Below are 21,568 nucleotides of genomic sequence, written 5' to 3' on the forward strand. Positions count from 1 at the left end.
CAACCACCCATTTATACTAACCTTACATTAACCCCACATTCCCTACCACGTCCCCACCATCTACCTACACTAGGGGCAATTTAAAATGGCCAATTTACCTATCAACCTGCAAGTCTTTGGCTGTGGGAGGAAACCGGAGTACCAGGTGGACACCCACGCAGTCACAGAGAGACCTTGCAAACTCCACACAGGCAGTACCCAGAACTAAACCCGGGTCACTGGCGCTGTGAGGCTGCACTGCTAACCACTGCGCCACCCTTTATGATTGACTTCAGACAGCTACAGCCATCTTGCTTTGTGTTAGGCATGACTCCAAGTGCAAATGCTTCCCCAATTCCCATTGGCTCCAGTTTTACTAGGGCACCTTGATGCCACAAATGGTAAAATGCTGCCTTGATGTCAAGCGCAATCACTCTCACCTAATCTCTGGAGTTCAACTCTTTTTTCCATGTTTGCACTGCAGCTGTAATATGCTCAGGAGCTGAGTGGTCCTTGTGGAACCCAAACTGAGTGTCATTGAGCTGGTTATTGCTGAGAAAGTGCTGCTTGTTAGCACTGTCAACAACACCTTCCATTACTTTGTTGATAATTGAGAGTAAACTGATGAGGCAGTATTTTTACGGATTGGATTTGTCCTGTTCTTTTGTATTCACGACATACCTGGGCAATTTTCCACACTGCCGGGTAGATGCCAGTCTTGTAGTTGTACTGGAGCAAATTGGCTGGAGGCACGGCTAGTTCCAGAGCACAAGTCTTCAGTACTATTACTGGAATATTGTCAGAGCCAATAGCGTTTGCAGTATCGAATGCCTTCAGGTGTTTCCTGACATCAGGTGGAGTGAATCAAATTGGCTGAAGACTGGCAGCTGTGATGCTGGGGACATCAGGAGAAGGCCGAGATGAATCAGCCAATGGCAGTTCTGCCTGAAGATGGTTGCAAATGTTTCAGCCTTGTCTTTTGCACTGATGTGCTGGGCTCCCCTGGCATTGAGGATGGGATATTTGTGGAGCCCCCTCCTGTTTGTTGTTTAATTGTTCACCACCATTCATGACAGACAGGACTGTGGAGCCTGCTTAGCTTAGCTCTGCCTATTGTATGCTGCTTCCGTTGTTTCGTATGCATGTAGTTCTGTGTTGTAGCTTCACCAGGTGGCCACCTCATTTTTAGGTATGGCTGGTGCTGCTCTTGGAATACTCTGCTGCACTCTTCATTAAACCAGGGTGGGGGAGTCCAGAACCAGTGGTCATAGTCTAAGGATACAGGGAAAATCTTTCAGGACTGAGATGAGGAGAAATCTCTTCACCCAGAGAGTGGTGAGCCTATGGAATTCACGATCACAGAAAGCAGCTGAAGTCAAAACATTGTATGTTTTCAAGAAAGAGTTAGATACAGCTCTTGCGTCGAAAGGGATCAAAGGGTATGGGGCAAAAGCGGGAACAGGTTACTGAGTTGGATGATCAGCCATGATCATCATGAATGGCGGAGCAGGCTCGAAAGGCTGAATGGCCTACTCCTGCTCCTATTTTCTATGTTTCTATGTTTCATGCTCCACATTATTACTGCAAATATGGTTTGACCATTCTGTATGAAATTTAGAATTCTCCATGATTACTGTATTAGCCCATTTATTTTCCCATGCTCTCAGTCATAGGAACTCCTGGCAATTTATTCAAACAATTATCTGTTGAATCAGAACTTGTTGAAACTAAAACCTGCTGCTTGTGCGATTTCGAAGCATTTTTATCTGAATGTCTCCATTACATAAAGTTAATGTTTGATGTGGTTCAGTCAGATCTACTGATGGATGGTTGAACCAGTTGTGCACCAGATACATTTGAATCCCAAAGATGGAGGTCGGACCAGAAGGAATTTACCGGGATCCGGGTCATCACTGGGGGAGGGGTAGATCGACAGCAATAGAAATATTATGTCAAATGCCGAGCCAATAGTTGGTAACTTAAAATTATAATAGTAAATTACTGAGGGGAGAGTTTGGTGCAGTGACACACACAAGCAGAAGTGGTGTTGGAAGTGGGTTGTGAAGGATATGTGTATTTGATTGAAGATGACTTTGTTTGTTGTTGAGACAATTGTAGACAGGCCAGTGAGATGACCAGATATAGTGGGAACAAAAGGAACAGCAGGAGGTCATTTAGTCTATTGCGCCTGTTCTGAAATTCAATGAAGTCATAAAGTCATATACAGCACAGAAGGAAGGTATTCGGCCCATCAAGTCCATGCTGGTTCTCGCAGAGCAATCCAGTCAGTCCAACTTCCTGGCTCGATATCTGTAACCCTGGAAGTCTATCTAATTTCATTTTGAAATTATCTGCTTCCACCACCTTTGTGGGCAGCAGGTTCCAGGTCATTGTGTAAAAATGTTCTTCCTCACATTCCCTCAGCATCTCTTGCCCCAAACCTTTAATTTGTATCCCCTAGGTCTTGTACCATCAATTAATGGGAACAGCTTTTCCTTGTTTAACTTATCTAAGCCTGTCATAATCTTGTCTATCGCTATCAAATCTCCCCTCAAGCTCCAAGGAGACCAGCCACAACTTTCCCAACCTAACCTTGTGACTAAAATCCCTGGAACCATTCTGGTAAATGGCTGATTTACAACCTAGCTCCATGTGCCCACCTTTGCCCCAGATTCCTTTAATATCTTTGGAAAACAAAAACCTCTCAGACTCAGTTTTAAAATTAACAACGGATTTATCATCAATTGCTGTTTGTGTGAGAAAGTTCCAAACTTCTACCATCCTTTATGTGTTGAAGTGTTCCTTAATTTTAGTCCTGAACTGCCTGGCTCTAAATTTTAGACTATACTGCCGAATCTGAGAATCCCAACCAGCAGAGTTTCTATTTATCCTATCAATTCCCCTTTATCTCTTGAAATCTTCAATCAAATCACCCCTTAACCTGCAAAATTCCAGGAAATGCAAGACAGTTTGTGTAATCTATCCTTGTAATTTAAACTTGGACCCAAGGTATAATTCTGGTAAATCTACCCTCCGCTCCCTCAAGACAAATATATCCTTCCTCAGGTGTGGTGTCCAGAACTGCTCACAATTCTCCAGGTATGGTCTAATCAGGGCGTTGCATAGCTGAAGCATGACTTCAATCTCAATGTATTCTAGTCGTCACAATATAAAAGGTTAGCATTTGATTAGCTCTTTTCATTATTTTCTGTAGCTGTTCATGTCATTTTAACAATTGTTGCACATAGATCCCCAAGTCTCTTTGAGCCTCAACTGTTTCTAACTATCACTCATTTAGAGTTTACATGTTCTATCCTCTTTAGGTCTAAAGTTGGTGACACCAAACAGTTCTTTACATTGAAATCCACTTTCCAGAGATTGTCCATTTACTTACTATATTCACAACTGTTGGTAATTTGATATTACTAGCTACGTTGCTTATTATGCCACCTATCTTTGTGTCATCACAACTTTGGCTGTCGATGAAATTTGAAGTAACAGTCAATTAACCATTTAATCCCTTCCCAAATGATACAAAGTGATAACCTGATTGGTGACAGTGGTTATATTTTATTCAGGATAAATTAGACTTGCCACAGGCTAATAGCTGAGCAGCAGTATCAAAGCACCATCACCATTATTGCCCTGTGCAGAAGCACAATGAGGCAGCGTTAATAAGTAATCTCATAGTAAAAGATCTGCTGGGGAAAGAGTGATCACAATACAATTGAATTCCATTTTAAATTTGAGTGACATTCGCCAGTCTCAAAAAAGAATCTTAAACTTAGACAAAGCCAATTACACAGGTATGATGGGAGAGCTGACTCAGGTTGATTGGATAAACGGAGTAATCACAATGGCGGTAAAAAAAACAGTGGAAACATTTAAAGAAACATTTCAAACTGTTCAAAAAAAAATACGTTCCATTGAAGAACAAAAACTCAGCTCGTAAGCTCTATCCATGCTTTACTATAGAAGTTAAGAATAAAATTATATTCACGGAGTGATGCTTGAAAACACAGAGCGTGAGCAGAGTGGCAGGGAATGAATCACTGAAGCAGCAATGCGGGAGTGAGCAGCCGAAGGGCGGCGGGGGAAGGGGCAAGGCCTGGAGTGAACAGCTGAGGGAAGGCAGCAGTGAGGTGGGGGTGGCGGGGCGGGGTGGTGGTGGTGGTGCGTGCAGATGGGTGTGGGAGGTAACGTTGAAGAGAAGCGTGATGGCAGGAAGGAGTGGGGTAATGTTGGGGGTGAGATGGAAGCGGCAATTGCAGCCATTGAGGACGTTTGGCTTTAATTTTTTTTTTGTGACAAATTGATCAGCGCCATTTGTCTGACTGGAAGCTGCCTGAGACATGGTAGTGACGAGGCTGCATTTGCGCATCCGCCAGTACCGCGCCACCTAGTGGTTGCGTTTTCAGCAAATGCAGCCATTATTAAATGGAGCCCATTCACATTTAAAGTAAGTCTTGTGCTGGGTGTATGGCTTTTAATAAGTTTCTGGAATATAGGAGTGAGATTACATTTGTTTATTGAGCACTCAGTACATGCAATAGTATGTAAACATAGAGGTGAAATGTATAAATTACAGCCACACTAGATGACGGATGCTTGGGGATTAAATATTGCGACCATTCTGAATTCAGTGCCTTTGGCTTTTAAAAAATTCAAATGCTCATTACAAACTAATCGTTTTGATGTGTTTCTCTCAGTCCACCATGTGGAATTCCAGACCATTCTGTGTTACATTATTATATCAAAGTTAAAATTCAGCTTCATTTAAGGAGAATTTAATTTACTTATTCTTTATGAGTTATGATAATCTTCCTTACTGAACGAGCTGTTTTTACATTGGTCTAACCAATATTATAACGCTAGTTCTCTATCTCACCGGTACTTTCAATTTTGGTCGATATCATTGCAACTCTATGAAGTGAAAGGTGAAATTATCAATCTAACTTTGTCTCTTTATCATTGATGTCAATTCAAATGATGAAGTATGACATATGTTTCCTTTGCAGAACTAGGACCTTCGCACAAGATTTCCATTGATTGACGTTCTCTGAAATTTATGAATCGGAATACAACAGCAAGTTTTCAATTATGCTTCTCACTTCCTGAAACTGACCACTGTAGGTTCAGTCCTGGTCTAAGAATCCAATGGTACTTCAGGGTAACGTACTTCCCTGTTTAATAGGCAAAGACTAAATATTGATAATTCTAAAATATAAAGAAAAGAACACAGCATAATATTGTCAGACTTCAGCACAGTATGATTAACCATCAGCTCAAAGTGTCCCAATCACTTGGCTTTAGAATATTTAAGGACATCTCTAAACAACATTTCATCAACATCATATGACCATCTTGAAGTATTCAATTGCACAGATCCCTACCCAGGTCTTTACATATTAAACTGCCCAGAGTCACAGTACAGATTTCTTGTCATGGTGTTGTCAGCGTGACAGGCCATGTTTTGGGCCCGTTCTTCGGAGCATCCTCATCATGCATGTCTCAGATTGGTTGTTTCAGGTGCACTACTGCACACAGCGATTCCCAAGATCATCCAGCATGAGACATCCGATACACATCCTTCCTCTCCTTTCTGGTTATCTTTCTTAGATCCAGGGGTCTGAACTTGTTTGATTACAATCTCTGCTGGATGAACTTGATGTTTCCAGTAGAGGGCAAGCTTTCAAATATATTCTTCTCTGCTCAGCAAAAGCAAGAACACAACCATCTGCCAGAGAAAACTAACAATTAAATACCTTAACTGCACTTTACTGACTTTTCTGCATTGCATTTCATCTGCCACGTGTCTCTCCATTCAACCAGACTGCCTTTGTCCTCTTCAAATCTCTCTCTGCCCTCCTCACAGTTCACAGTACGTCGAAGTTTCATGTCCTCAACAAGCTCTGAAATGTTGATTTGCACACCCAAGTCTAAGTTATTTACATATATCAAGAATAGCAGTGACCCTAGCATTGACCCCTGGGGACCCCCCACTCTATACCTCTCTCCAGCCCGAAAAGCAACCACCACCGGTATATTGTTTGCTGCCACGGAGCCAACTTTATATCCATGCTGCCACTGTTCCATGGGCTGTCACTTTTCTCACAAACCTGTTTTGTGGTACTTTGTCAGAAGCATTTTGAAATTTCATGTACACCACATCTACCTCATTACCCTCATTACTCTCGGTCACGAGATCAATATATTTATCCACTCTAGTCAAAATCGATTTGCCGTTAACAAATCCTTGCTGCCTTTACTTAATTAATTTACAGTTGTCCAAGTGGCTGCTAACTTTCTTCCGGTTTATCTTTTCTAAAAGCATTCCCATCACCGAGATGAACTGACTGGCCTGTATTTGCTGGGCTTATCATTGCACCATTCTTTGAACAAGTATGTATAATTTACAATTCTCCAGTCTTCCAGCACCAGCCCTGTATCAGGAGACAGTGGCCCGTTCTACTGGTCCAGGTTACAATGGTGGTGAATCTGATGGGGAGACCAGAGTCAGCAATATTCTTACCAAAACTTAGAACCATTTCCCATAGCCACGACTGTAATACATTGTTTATTCACTAAAGGGAACATTTTCATTCAATTAAACAGATGTATCTCATACCAGTGCCTGCGGTCTGAGGATGGTAACGCTGTTCTGCTGAAGATCAATCCTGAATATTATCTTTGAAGACTGAGAGGAATATTCGCTGCTTTAGCAGGAAACGATTCTGTTCATCCGGGGAAAGCAGAAGACATCAAACACACGGCAGAAAATGTAAGCAATGTTTTCTCATACTTGCTCATTTTCATAACAACAATCCTATTCCGTAAAACATAAAGAATGTCATTCTAAAACTGAACACGGGGTCGAACTAAACTCTAGTTAGGACAGGACGTTTTGCTTGGATTCTTTTTTTCATTTTGAAAACAATCTCACAGCCAGTGTCCACGGAGATTTCATCACCTTCTTCAGCTCTTCCCTGAATTTAGTTTGAGTAGCGGCATAAATACACGTATTTGTGCAGGAACTCAAATACTGAAGCATAACTCCGGTTTGAGTGGCGATGTATGCAGGAGATGTATAATCGGGTCGGTAATGCACGGCTATGCTGCTCGTTGCATGGCTCACGGCAGACGGTAGATTTAACAATATAAAACTGGCAGATACAGTGAACAGTAAAATAATGGATTTCTTTCTATTCTCCATCTCTTGATCTCTCGGACTTTCACTGCTGTGAGTCCGGAGTCCCCTGCGCGCTCTACTGGTTATTAAAATACGTCTGACTGTCAAAACGTTTAACAGTAATATCAGAGCAAAGGGAAGCCATGTATAAATGATATTCTGTAAGAGGAGGTACGCTGCACCTGCAGGCGATGAAATAAAAGCCACACTGGGGCGGATAAACCAGTGAATATTGTTAATTATTTGCTTATGTTCGTACACAAACCAAAAGGGGATGGTCTGTGAATATATCAGGATGGAAAGGGTTGTTAATACTGCCGCTGCAGTTCTCACGGTGCAATACTTTCTTTTTAACTGCTGACAGCATATAGCTACAAGTCGATCAAATGTGAAGGAGACTGTAAACCACATCGACATACCGTGGTTGGTACAAAGCATGTAGATCATGAACTTACAGACGGCAGTGTAGGAGAGGAATGAATGTGGAAAGCGTTTACTCAAAATATTATACCCGATTATATTAAAGAGCATGACCAGTAGATCTGCTGTTGCCATGGCCACCATGTAGACAGAAATACACTTGGAGAGGCCGCAATTTCCTCTGGAGAGAATGACAATTGTCAATAGGTTTGCTGCAAGAAAGAGGGAGAAGATTTAAGTTACGGAGACAGGCAGACACTTTCTAGAGCATGTTGTGAGCAAAATGACATATGTGTGTTTGTACTTAGACTGAATCTTATTTATAATATTGACAAGCATTGACAGCTTTTCTTTCAAACCAATAAATGATTATAATCTCACTACCCTTCCAGCATACTTCATTCAGACCATATCAAGGCCACAGGACGAGGTTTGCCCAGAGGCCGTAGCATGAATGGCAACGGAAAGCAACCCCCACCACCACCCAGTCACAGAGGGTGTATTGGCTTTGGGCGGGAGTGTAAACCAGAATTATCAGATCAGTGTCCATCATTCTTCTCTCCCGGTATAATTTCCACAGCAGATTGAGCTCCATTACTATAATCTGCGGCCCAGGTCAAGCCAGAGTACCTCACAGAGACAGACAGTACTGTTATAAATAATAGTCCATTCGAGGGAAACTTTAGATGGCTTTATAAATTGTTAATATTTAGCTGTCAATAAATTGATGGATTCCCACACATAAATTCAAACACATATTTTATTCCTCTGTTCAACAGTAAAGCCATCTTGCAATGAGGCTTGTGCCGTTTGATTCTGCAGCCCAGTTTGATATGATACCAGTGCGGTCCCATGCGGCGATAGATGGAGTTTTAAATTAGCTTCTTCAGTTTATTTGGAGATAGGAATCTCGCTAACAGCATCAGATGTATGCAGTATTCAGTACAATTTCCAAACCATTACTGCAAGGACATGAATTCAAAAAGAACTTTTAGCTGAGACAAAACATTCAATTTAGTTCAATCTTCGGCACGTTTTCCATTTCTAATGGCTCGAAGGAGCTGCTCGGGAACGGAGCGGGAGCTGGTGGAAGAAGAAAGGTTATTTCAGCCGAGGGAAGGGGAGTGGCTCCCTGAGCTGCAATCGTTAGAAAAAAAATATTTCCCAATCTCTCTTAGTTGGACTTGCCTGTAGTCCGAAGAACTGTCAACTGAAGAAGAGAAGGAATAACGCTACAAAAAAAATAATTACATTGGACTCCAAGGAACACATTCGTCTGTGAGCTGTTGGCGAGAAACGGTAACAACATTGCCCTCCCGCAGTATAACGAGAAAATTAAACGCCTTATATTCACGAAACGCCAACTGGAACAGTGCCTCACCCGTTGTTCAATCTGGTGAAATTCCCACTGACATTCCGGCTCTGCAGTAAAGACATTCTCGTGATCCGTTAAATAACCATTAACAGTGAGATAATCAACAGCTATTGGACAACAGGACTTACCTGGGGCACCAAAGGTAGCAATAAGAGGGTAGTAAACGTCCTTTACCTGTAGAATTATTGGCCGCTGCATTTTGTCGAAGAAGGTGCGAATTCTGTCCAGCTTCGTAATTCTGACAGCACTATATCCGAAATCCATCAATGCTCCCCCTTTATAGAACAATCCGTGCCCAAGTGAGAAAATGAGGTGACACAATAATTAGCATTTGTTACAGTCACTTCACAAACTGGAAAGCCATGGGGAAATTGTGCCGCTCAGTCCTTGCAACTACTGCCATTAAATTATATCAACAGCAAGTCGTTCTCGAGGGAATGTATGCTGCGCATGCCCTCTGAACGCTCAACGAAACATTGCACCTGGAAACTATTTTGTGTTCTCGAAGCCTTATATCAGTTCTGTTAAGTCTTCACTGATTCATTGTAGAATTTAGATTTATGCTACACTTGGATGATTAGTAGCGATGACTGGACTCTATCATCACTGATGATGACTTCTCAATAACATTGTGGATTGTGGTTCACTTCTAACATTATTAGTAATGATCATATTCTAACCTTCATGATGGTAATGCTAGTGTGACATTACTGTTGCTAATCTACTCAGACATTATCAGTAACGAATTTAATCTAACATTACTGATAGTGACCACACACCAACAGTACTGGTGATGCCCTACTTCAGCATTACTAATACTGCCCCCAGTCAAACATAACTGAAGGTAACTATACACTGATATCAATGGTGATGACCACATCCTGTCATTAATGATGGTGATCCTGTACTAACATTACTGGCGATCACCCTACTTTAACATCATTGGTGATGATCCTTTTACATCAATAGTAGTTACGTTGCCCGAACGTCAGTGATTGTGAATCTATTCTAATTGTATTGTTGTTGACCTTTACAAAACAGTAATATTAGCAGCCCTATTGTAACATTATTTGTGACGAGCCCACTCCATTATTGCTGGTGGTGATTCTACTCCCGATAGTGACCCTATTCTAACGTTGCAAGTGGTGATTTTACTGTAACATTACTGATGGTAACCTTACTCTAAAATTGCTGGTGGTCATCATACTCCAACATGGCTGTTGGTGACTCTATTATAACATTATAACTGGTGATCCCACTGTTACATGTCAGGTAGTACCCCTACTCCATATTATTGGCCATGAAGCTACTCCAGTTGGAGTATTCAGATGACTGGCCCACATTAACAACTTTATTATAAGTGAAAGGCGTTGAATCCCATGCCATTCAGCTTAGAGCTTTAAGGGTGTCCCCATTAGCAGAAGCTGCAAAAGAAGGCAGCTCGTCTCACTGCCGAGAAGCATCTCCATTCCAAGATCCAACTCGCAGACTTTTAACTGTAACTGCTTTCATAAAGACTGGCGAGTTCCATAACCTCACCCACCATCCCTTTTGCAGCTCGGAAGGATTCTTATTGTGTTTACTTTCCTCACAATGATGAGGCGATGCCTTCATCCACTGTCATGGTTTTATTTTGTCTCCACCACGAGAGACACTTTAATCCCTCTGTATTCATTCTGCGTTCAAAGTTTAATTTTCTTGATTGATGCCAGAATGCAGTCGTAAGGACATTTTACAAAGGAGCACCATTTATATTGAACCTTCTGAGATCCTTATAGCTATTGGATGGACCATCTTCATTCATCTCACAGGAACCAATAACTTTCAATATCACAGGGAGAATGGATCAAATTAAAAGTTTCAGAGGCCGCTCTCTCACACACTTGTACAATCCCCTCCTCTCTCTTCTATTGTCTCTCAGTCTCCTTCTGTCTATCTGTCTCTACTGATATCCCTCTCTCAGAATCATACAAGCACAGAAGGTGGCGATTCGGCCCATCGTCCCTGCACTGGGTCTGCGAACGAGCAATTCACTTTGAACCATTTTCCCGCCTTCTCCCTATAACTTTGCACATTCCTCCTTTTCATATAACAGTACAATTCCTTTCTGAATGTTTCAATTGAAGCTGTCACCTCCACATTCTCAGGCAGCGCATTCCAGACCTCAACCACTCGCTGATTGAAAAAGGGTTTCCTCATGTTGCTTCAGCTTCTCTTACCTATTACTTTAAATTACTTTTACATTCTCGATCGATTCATGAGTGGGAAGTTTTTTCATATCTAGTCTTTCCGACCCTTCATGATTTTGAATACCTCAATCAAATCACCTCTCAGCCTTCTCTTCTCCAAGGAAAACAGTCCTAACTTTTCCAATCTATCATCATAACTGAAATTCCTTATACCTGGAACCATTACTGTGAACCTTTCCTGTACTCTCGCCAATAACCTCATATCGTTCCTAAAGTGCAATACCCAGAACTGGATGCAATACTCCAGCTGAGGCCGAAATAATGTCTTATATCAGTTCTTGTATTCTATGTCCCTAATTCTAAAGCCCAGGAAGCTGAATGTTTTTTTTTAACTGGTCTCTCATTCTGTCCTGCCACCTTCAATGAGTTATGCATATATACACCGAGGTCCCTCTGCTCCTGCACTCACTTATGAATTGTACCCTTTATTCTATATTGACTCTCCATGTTCTTCCTACCAAAATGAATCACTTCACATTTCACTGAATTAAGCATCATCTGCCACTTATAATCCCATTACACCAACTTGTCTATGTCCATTGAAGTTCTACACCATCCTCCCCACAGTTCACAATGCTTCCAAGTTTTGTATCATCTGCAAACTTTGAAATTGTGCCCTGTACACCTACTTCTAGATCAATGCGTGCAAATCTGGTCGCCACACTACCAGAAGGACGTGGAGGCTTTGGAGAGTGTACAGAGGAGGTTTACCAGGATGTTGCCTGGTCTGGAGGGCATTAGCTATGAGGAGAGATTGGAGAAACTCGGATTGTTTTCACTGGAACGACGGAGGTGGAGGGGCGACATGATAGAGGTTTACAAAGTTATGAGCGGCATGGACAGAGTGGATAGTCAGAAGCTTTTTCCCAGGGTGGAAGAGTCAGTTACTAGGGGACATAGGTTTAAGGTGCGAGGGGCAAAGTTTAGAGGGGATGTGCGAGGCAAGTTGTTTACACAGAGGTGGTGAGTGCCTGGAACTTGCTGCCAGGGGAGGTGGAGGAAGCAGATACGATAGCGATGTTTAAGAGACATCTTTTGACAAATATATGAAAAGGAAGAGAATAGAGGGATATGGGCCCTGGAAGTGCAGAAGTTGTTAGTTTCGGCAGTCATCAAGATCGGCGCAGGCTTGGAGGGCCGAATGGCCTGTTCCTGTGCTGTACTGTTCTTTGTTCTTTGTTCTATTAATATATATCAGGAAAAGCAAGGGTCCCAACACTGCTCCCTGGGGAACTCCAATACAAACCTTCCTCCAGCCCAAAAGACATCCATTCACTGCCACTCTTTGTTTCCTGTCACTCAGCCAATTCTGTATCCATTTTGCCACTATACATTTTATTCCATGAGCTATAACTTTGTTCACATGTCTGTTATGTGGCACTGTATCAAACGCCTTTTGACAGACCATGTACACCACATCAACTATATTGCCCTCATCAGCCCTCTGTGTTAGCTCCTCAAAAAAACTCAAGCAAGTTAGTTAAGCATGATTTTCCTTTAAGAGATCCAAGCTGGCTTTCCTTAACTAACTCGTATTTGTCCATATGACGATGGATTTTGTCCCAAATTATTGTTTCTAGAAGATTTCCCACCACCGAAGTTAAACTGACTGGCCTGTAGTTACTGGGATTATCTTTACCGACTTTTTTGAACAATGGTGTAACGCTTGTAATTCTCCAGTGCTCTGACACCACCCCAGAGTCTCAGGAAGACTGAAAAATTATGGCTCGTACCTCTGCGCTTGCCACCCTCACTTTCCTCAGTATACCTGGATGCATCTCATCTGGTTCTGGTGTCTCATCCACTTTAAGTACAGAGAGACTATCTAATACTTGCTCTTTATCAATTTTAAACCAATCTAGTGTCCGACGTAACTCCTCTTTCGACATTGCCTGGATTGCATCTTCTTCCTTGGTGAAGACACATGCAAAGTGTTCATTTAATATCTCAGCGATGCCCTCTGCCTCCATGTGTAAATCCCATTTCTGGGCCCTAATCGGGCCCGCTGCACCTTTTGCCATGCTTTTACTATTTATAGGCCTATAGCAAACTTTGGGATTTCCCTTAATGCTAGCTGCCAGTCTCTTTTTATGCTCTCTCTCTTTGCTTTTCTCATTTGCTTTCTCACTTCCCCTCTGGATCTTCTATTTTCAGGCTGATTTTCAATAGCATTTTCTACCTGACATCTGTCATAAGCACGCTTTTTCTTCTTTATCTTAATCTCTACCTCTTTTGACATACAGGGAGCTCTAGATTTGTTTGCCCTACCTTTCCCCTTCGAGGGAACATACCTTTACTGTGCCCGAACTATCTCTTCTTTGAACGTAACCCATTGTTTATCGATTGGTTTTCCTGTCAGCATTTGACTCCAATTTATTCACCCCAGCTCCATTCTTACCCCCGTGAAGTTGGCCTTCTCCCAGTTAATTATTCTTACACTGGATTGCTCTTTGTCCTTTTCCACAGTCAGTCGAAACCTTATGATACAATGACTGACAACATTCTGTTGGAGAAAATTTTCCTGAACATACTCTAGGAACTCTTGCCTTCACTGTCGTTTACACTACTCTGTTTATGCTTAATTTCACCATCTTTGTCATTCATAAAATGTTGTTCAAATTAACATTATACTTTCTCCTATTTATATGGACTAAACTCACTCACAGGGTCAGCTGCCAACTCCAGCTCCTGTCCATGGTAACTCCAGCTGATGAATTGCAACCAGGGGTTAAAGCCTGTCTGCAGGTGACATCACGAAAAGAACAGAAGCCAATCACACAGCAGCCAGCACAAGCCTCGCCCTCTCACTGTTTTGCAGGGTCACATGACCAGGCTGGTCCTGCTGCAATCGCACTGGACTGACGGGCAGGTTACAGAATCAACCCAATACAGTGAAGGCTGTGTCAGCTACCCCAGGTCCTGTCTAAACATGGCCCTTGTAAAGAATACAGCCTTCAATAATTAGCCTTATCAATCTTCTCTCACGACTTTAATGTGAAACCTCAATCTCCAATGTCTGCCCCACCACACGTCCACCTGTTGCTTGATCGAACCAAAGAAATGGCAAGATGATTTTTTTTTGTTCAAAACAGGATGCAGCAAGGAGATGCTCTGCAAGTAATAGAGAAAAATGTTCCAAGGGCAGTGCTGCTGTATTTAGATTTAAATGAGCAAGATGGATGTTGATGTTCGTGATTGGATAAGTCTGACCTCTTTGACATCAGTCTTTTTTCTCTGCTCTGAAAATGTGCAGTCAGGAAATATATGACATCTGAAGGACGGACGGGGTCATCGAAAAGGAGCCAAAATAAAAATTGAAGAGGGAAACGGTGGAACATTACCTGTCCTTCATGTCATACACTCGCAGTACATCAGAAGCAATCACAGGAAATGCAGAATAGGTGCGAATAGGACACACAGGGATGAACCCCAGAGGTTGCGAATGGAGTCACAGATTTTTTGCTGCACTCTTCCAGGGTCAGTTCCTGTGAATGGGAATTTTCGTTGTTTTATGCCCTTCTCTGCCAGTGTGTGGGATGTACCAGATTACAAGCCAATACGTGTACATAAACTAAATGGTCAATCATCGTATCAGTCAGTCAGATAAAACAATTTAAATCAAGAAGGAAACTACTTACCCCAAACAGCAATCTCCACCACCTATTATTCATCCTTTGACGATGTGGCAAGACATTTAACAACTTCTGTTGAGATTTTTGCCTCGTATACTTTTTCCACTGAGCATTTATTTTATGAACCTGTAGAACAGAAAGGGAAAAAAACAGCGATGAGTCCGCCAATCCCAGGAGCATCCAGATATTTTGCTGATTCCAACATAAAACCCAGAGACCAGTAGGGAAACATCCAACACTATAAAAGTAGTAAGATTAAAGAAAAAGAATTCTGCCAGGCATGAGCTGCAATAATGCAGAAAAATAAATTTGCAATTAGCGGAATTTGCTCCACTCTATAATTTGGCGCCAGGATTCTCTTTGTTATGTGGTAGAGTATTTTTCTTTTACAGTTATCTGTCACCATTCTCTTGGTTGGACAGTTGTAAAGATCGTCTGAGGTTCCTGCAGGGGTGCGGATGGATTACTACCGACCTTTTTAGATCTCCTATACTTTGTTGCCAATCACTCACAATACCCCCAATCAGAGAGAGCGAGCCAAGAGAGCTGCTGATAACTTCCTCATGCAGCCTTTCAAAATATTCCTACCTGAAGAAACATCTACTCGGAGGCACTGTTAGCATCCCCACCCCTCTAATCACACTGCCGTTGTGATGTCAAGTCACAAACTCTACACCACACTTCCACAGGGCAATTTGGATATCCCACAGGTGGAGAGACAGCATCGTGAGTCTGCACTTCCTTTTCCTCTGCTTTGACATGGGAACAAAGCATTTGCCAGATGCATCGAAGAGGCTTATCAGGGCATTCGTCTCATTCAACGATTTCTCCTGTCCATGTAAGATGTAGCCTTAGGTATTTTATTAGTACCTGATATATGAACCCTCTCAGCCCATCAGGAAGTGTGATCAGTTTCTGTAAGCAGACCAATGTCACTCCCTCCTCCTCCTCTATTGACCCCAGGGTGTTGCCATTCTCCAACTGTCTAACTAACATTGAGATTTGGATGAGACAACATTTATTTGAGAGAAATGTTGACGAAACTGGCACCAGGCTCTCTGTTTCCCACAAACACCATCACAAAGACTGTCTTGACTCTATCAGTCTCCTTACTTAAAACCCAGGCTAAACACAGATGCGTGGATCCTTGGTGCTCTATTCGACCCCGATTTCAGTTTCTTCTCCTACAGCTCATCCACTACCAGCCACCATCAAAACATTACCTGTTCAACCTCTCTACTGCCTGAACCCGAATTCCATCCTTTATCACCTCGATGATTAATCTCCCCAAGCTCTCTCTACCAACATCTCACTTCCCCACTCCACAAACTATACCGATTCTCAATGTCGGAGGGCAAGGGTTGTCCTGGATAAAGTCCCACAAACCTGTTCACTGCCTTTGTGCCAACTTTCGCTGGCTCTCATTGCGCCAGTAAATTTGTTTGAAGATCCTTGCCTGCCTATTACAAATCCTTTGTGCCTGATTCCCTACCTATCTCCTTTTGCGTGTAAAGTTATAGTGCATGGGATTGGTGATAGTGTATTCTGATAGAAAGAAAGTTGGTTGGCAGACAGAAAACAAAGAGTAGGGATAAATGGGTATTTTTCTGAATGGCAGGCAGTGACTAGTGGGGTACCGCAGGGATCGGTGCTAGGACCCCAGCTATTCACAATGTACATGAATGATTTAGATGAGGGAACTAAATGTAATATCTCCAAATTTGCAGAAGACACAAAACTGGGTGGGAGGGTGAGTTGTGAGGAGGATGCAGAGAATCTTCAGGGTGATTTGGACAAGTTGAGTGAGTGGACTAATGCATGGCAGATGCAGTATAATGTGGATAACTGTGAGGTTATCCACTTTGGTAGCAAAAACAGGAAGGCTGAATGGCTATAAACTGAGAGAGGGTAATATGCAGCGAGACTTGGATGTTCTCGTACACCATTTGCTGAAGGTAAGCCTGCAGGTGCAACAGGCAGCAAAAAAGGCAAATGTTATGTTGGCCTTCATAGCGAGAGGATTCGAGTACAGGAGCAGGGATGTCTTGCTGCAATTATACAGGGCCTTCGTGAGGTTACACCTGGAATATTGTGTGCAGTTTTGGTCTCCTTATCTGAGGAAGGATGCTCTTGCTATAGAGAGAGTGCAGCGAAGGTTTACCAGACTGATTCCTGGGATGGTGGGACTGACATATGAGGAGAGATTGAGTCGGTTAGGATTATGTTCGCTGGAGTTCAAAAGAGTGAGGGGGATCTCATAGAAACCTATAAAATTCTAACAGGTCTTGAGAGGGTAGATGCAGGACGGATGTTCCCGATGTTGGGGGAGTCCAGAACCAGGGGTCATAGTCCTAGGATTCAAGGTAAACCTTTCAGGACTGAGATGAGGAGAAATTTCTTCACCCAGAGAATGGTGAGCCTGTGCAATTCGCTACCACAGAAAGCAGTTGAGACCAAAACATTGTATGTTTTCAAAAAGGAGTTCGATATATCTCTTGGGTCCAAAGGGATCAAAGGGTATGGCGTGAAAGCGGGAACAGGTTACCGAGTTGGATGATCAGCCATGATCATAATGAATGGTGGAGCAGGCTCGAAGGGCCAAATGGCCTACTTCTGCTCCTATTTTTATGTTTCTATATTTTCCATGTAATCCCTTCCAGCCATGCATCACAGCACATACTCTCCACTCCACTGGATGTTTCTGTGGAACAAGATTATTCCTCTCTGCTCCGACCTCAGCAAATATTAGTTAATAAAAAACTATACCCGGGGTATCTGGAGCTCATAGGAACATACGGTCAGGAATAGGCCATTCAGCCGCTCTTGTCCGTTCTACCATTCATTGAGATTTTGTATGATCTGTGACCTCACTCTGCATAACTGCCTTTGTCCCATATCGTTAACTAATTTGTTTCAATCCCCTATTTAACATTACGATTTGACCTAACATCAACTGAAATTTGTGAAGAGCGTTCCAAGCTTCAATGAACCTTTGTGTGTATTAATATTTCCTAACTTCAATCCCCACCCTCGTTTGGTGCCCTTTCTCTCTCAGTGTCCGGCTCTCTGACTGGACACTCACAACTCTATGCGTCTTTACTCTCTGTCAGCTTGCTGCCCAGTTTGTGTTCCCTGCAAGATAAAGTCTGCTGAGACATCTCTCCTTATGTTGCAGAACGCTGTACAAAGGTGAGTTACCATGATTGAAGTTGCGTTTGATGCAGGGCGTTCATGTGCTAAAATCCAAACCGTGGGGTGGCAGGTCCTGGGTTCACCCTGAGCCTCCTCTTCACAATAGTAACTCTAATGGGAAGGTGCTTACCTGGAGGAATAGGAGAACCAGAGATACTGGGCAGCCTGTCCTACAACTGCTAGCGGCTGGTTAGAATAAGAATCTGTACCTGGAATACAATAAAACTATGTTTAGAAACTTTGCTTATGTTTGATACACCATCTTTGTAATTAATAACATGCTATTCAAGTACTTTAACATTAAATTATACTTCCCTTTCTCCTCTTTATATGGATTGAACTCCCAGTGTCAGCTGCCAACTTCAGCTCCTGCCCACGGGAACTGAAACTGATGAATTGTAACCAGGGGCTGAAATCTGTCTCAAGGTGACATCACAAATGGAGCCAGGAACCAATCACAAAGCAGTCAGCACAAGCCCCGCCCACTTGTGGTTTTACAGGGTCACGTGACCAGGCCTGCTCTTGGTGCAGCCTCATTGGACTGGAGGGCAGGTTGCAGAATCAGCCATAAAATAACTCATAATAAAAACAAGAAATGCTGGAAATATTTAGCAGGTCTGGCAGCATTGGTGGAGAGAGAAGCAATAATTAACGTTTCAGAACTGATGAAGGGTCACTGACCTTAGACGTTAACTTTGCTTCTCTCTCCACAGACGCTGCCAGAGCTGCTGAGAATTTCCAGCATTTCTTGTTTTTATTTCAGATTTCCAGAATCTGGACTATTTTTCTTTTATATTATTGTAGAATCAGCCCAATAGACTGATGGCGTTTTCTGAGACCACAGATCCCATCTAACGAGGCCCAAGTGGTGTGTAAAAACACTGAATGTGTGACGTTCAAACAATCTACATAACCTGTATGAACAAACCTTCATCTTAATGTGTTGGAATATTGGGCTCATGACTGGCAAACGATGGATATGTGCAGTGGGCAGTGGGCAGGGCGAATTCTCAGCATTCATGCACACTTCAGGGAAAATTATTCAAGAAGTTGGAGACAGGAAGAGATGTGGGCATTCTAGAGCATAGATCTACAAAGGTACATGTCAGTGCCATGAAGTGACAGAGTACATAGGATATAAAGGTGCATTAATAGACAATTGATCATAAGACGATGCATTCTGTTTGTCCTGGCACAAGATATAGGCCAGGTCTCACAGGCAATACAGTGTCCAGTTTCAATCTCCTCATATGACAGGTAATATTTACGCTTTGAAAAGTGTGCCGAGGATGTTAAGTAAACTAATTCGCAGTATACAGTATCTTAGTTGTCAAGGTAGAATAACAGAGTCAGGATTCTACACATCAGAGAAGCCTAGAAATAGGGCTGGTCTGATTGAGGTTCACAATGTGATGAAGGGATTAGGTTGTGTTCCAGTGGAACAACTCATTCCAATTAAATAGGTTATGGAGGAGTAGGTTCACATTGTTTGAGTGATTAATGTCAGATCTAGTTTAGATGTCCGGAGGTGGTTCTTATCCTAGAGAATAGTGACCTGCTGGAACAGACTGTCATCTCGTGTGGTGAACACTGACTCCCTGAAATCCTTCAAGCGAGAGCTGAATCTGTTTATGGCTGAGAGGCACATTAGTTTCTACAAAAATTCCAGGAAATTCGGAGTCAGGGTGATCTCAAGAACTAGTTGTGATCGCATAGATGGTACAGAAAGGAATTTCAAAGGTATATTCCCAAAGATTGGCCTGTTTTCCGAGTCTGCTTTTTCCCCTCTCCCAGGGGATGACAGGTTTTGGTTGGAGTGGGGAGTGTATATGTTGTGATACACAACTATTCGCAAATGTGTGGGACAGGCTGGGTGGATCCAAGGCTTTTTACTTCTTCCTCAATATTCTTATGTTCATACATTTGTCAACTACGAAATGTCAACAGATTATTTGTTCTGACAGTCCCTCATCATCCCCTGTATAACTAAATCTCTATTATTTCCACCTGGATTGACAGATTCGAGGCATTTGCTTACAATGGACGTAGACTAATCCAGTTACCCAGTTCATCCCGTCTCCCTATTTTAACAGAGTCATTACTTGGGTTCCTTCAGTCCAAGTTAAGTTGAATATATTGATATTAATAAAGGATTGAAATACTGTGCTCACAGTCCCTGCTGTCACCTCTCTGACTTCCTGTCACAGCCTGGTCCGAATTATCACTGGTCCCTGTGTCTTATCCACTTAGGCTGTTTTTGTTAGATTGACATTCTTCTCCACAGTTATCTCTAAGTATGGACCAAATCTGCTTCCAGCAAACCAACTTTGTCACTTCCACCATCATTTTACGAAACAAAAGTTTTTTTTTAATCTATCCAAAACGTCACCCTCGACAACTATTTTTTCGAGTTCTCCCTGTATTCCACCTTCACTGCTTGTTGGCCTGCAAAGCCCACCGTGAATTGTACCATTACCCTTCCTATTGCTGAACTGCATATAGTTTGGATTATATTTTGACACAAATCCTTGGAAATTCTCTCTACATCTCTATCATCCTTCAAAATATTTCTTCAACCTGACGTCTTTGACCAATCTTTAGTTGCCTGTCCTAATATCTCTGTATGTGAGTAGGTGCCAAATATTGCTTGATGCTCCTGTGAGGCGCCCTGGGTCGTTGTCCTATGTGAAACGTGCTGTATAAATGCACCAATTCTGATGAAAGGTCACAGACCTAAAACGTTAACTTTGCTTCTATCTCCACAGATGCTGCCAGAACTGTTGAGTATTTCCAGCACTTTCTGCTTTTATTACATATTTACAGCATCTGCAGTATTTTGTTTTTGTTGTATAAATGTATGTTTGTTGTATCTTTTCTCGTTCAGTCATGCAACGCTGGAATAATACAAGGGTTCACAATTATTTTCCCTCAAAATGTCGGGAAAACAGGAACATTTCTGTCTGAGTCCTGCGAAAACCTAGGCTGTAACAAATAGATACTAACTCACATCTCTCGTGCTCCTGACATTCCAAATGTCAGACAATTCCAATGTCCTTTAGGGAAGAAAATCTGCTGTCCTTACCTGGTCTGGCCTACACGTGACTCCAGACCCACAGCAATGTGGTTGACTCTTAAAATGCCCTCTGAAATGGCCTGGTAAGTCAATCAGTTTTCAAGGGCAATTAGGGATGGGCAGCAAATGCTGGCCTTGCCAGCGACGCCCACACCCCACAAACGAATAATAAAAAAAAAACATAACACTCAGCAATGACTCCAATTTTCAGGAATGTTGACTTTGTTAGAGTACCCAGCATTGCTTTCTCATTATTTCAAAGCCAACGTCCTTACACCTGCTGATAAATTTTCACTATTTTGTAGATTTTATATTTTGTTCCAACAATACCATTAATTCCGCGCTCTAGTCTCAGATCCGGATATGACCTCCCCCACCCACCCAGTCATATCAGCTGATGCTCTTCCCATTACTCCATGCACCTTTTCTGTAAAACCATTCTTGTTGATCGGTTCAGAT

At 42.4% G+C, this 21,568-nt stretch overlaps 1 long non-coding RNA gene across 2 annotated transcripts; it reads right to left on the minus strand.

The window, feature by feature from the left end:
- Positions 1-3,635: 3,635 nt before the first annotated feature.
- Positions 3,636-13,930, minus strand: LOC137345301 (uncharacterized). Of its 2 annotated transcripts, none has more exons than XR_010968557.1 (5): positions 13,877-13,930; positions 9,138-9,238; positions 7,680-7,800; positions 6,608-6,805; positions 3,636-5,716 (listed from the first exon to the last, which is right to left on the minus strand). It is a non-coding gene; the product is annotated as an uncharacterized lncRNA (long non-coding RNA). The 2 variants fall into 2 exon arrangements; XR_010968558.1 differs by having other exon boundaries at positions 3,636-5,891.
- Between the last annotated feature and the right edge of the window lie 7,638 nt (positions 13,931-21,568).

This window comes from Heterodontus francisci, chromosome 28, assembly GCF_036365525.1.
Source record: "Heterodontus francisci isolate sHetFra1 chromosome 28, sHetFra1.hap1, whole genome shotgun sequence".
Taxonomy (NCBI): domain Eukaryota; kingdom Metazoa; phylum Chordata; class Chondrichthyes; order Heterodontiformes; family Heterodontidae; genus Heterodontus; species Heterodontus francisci.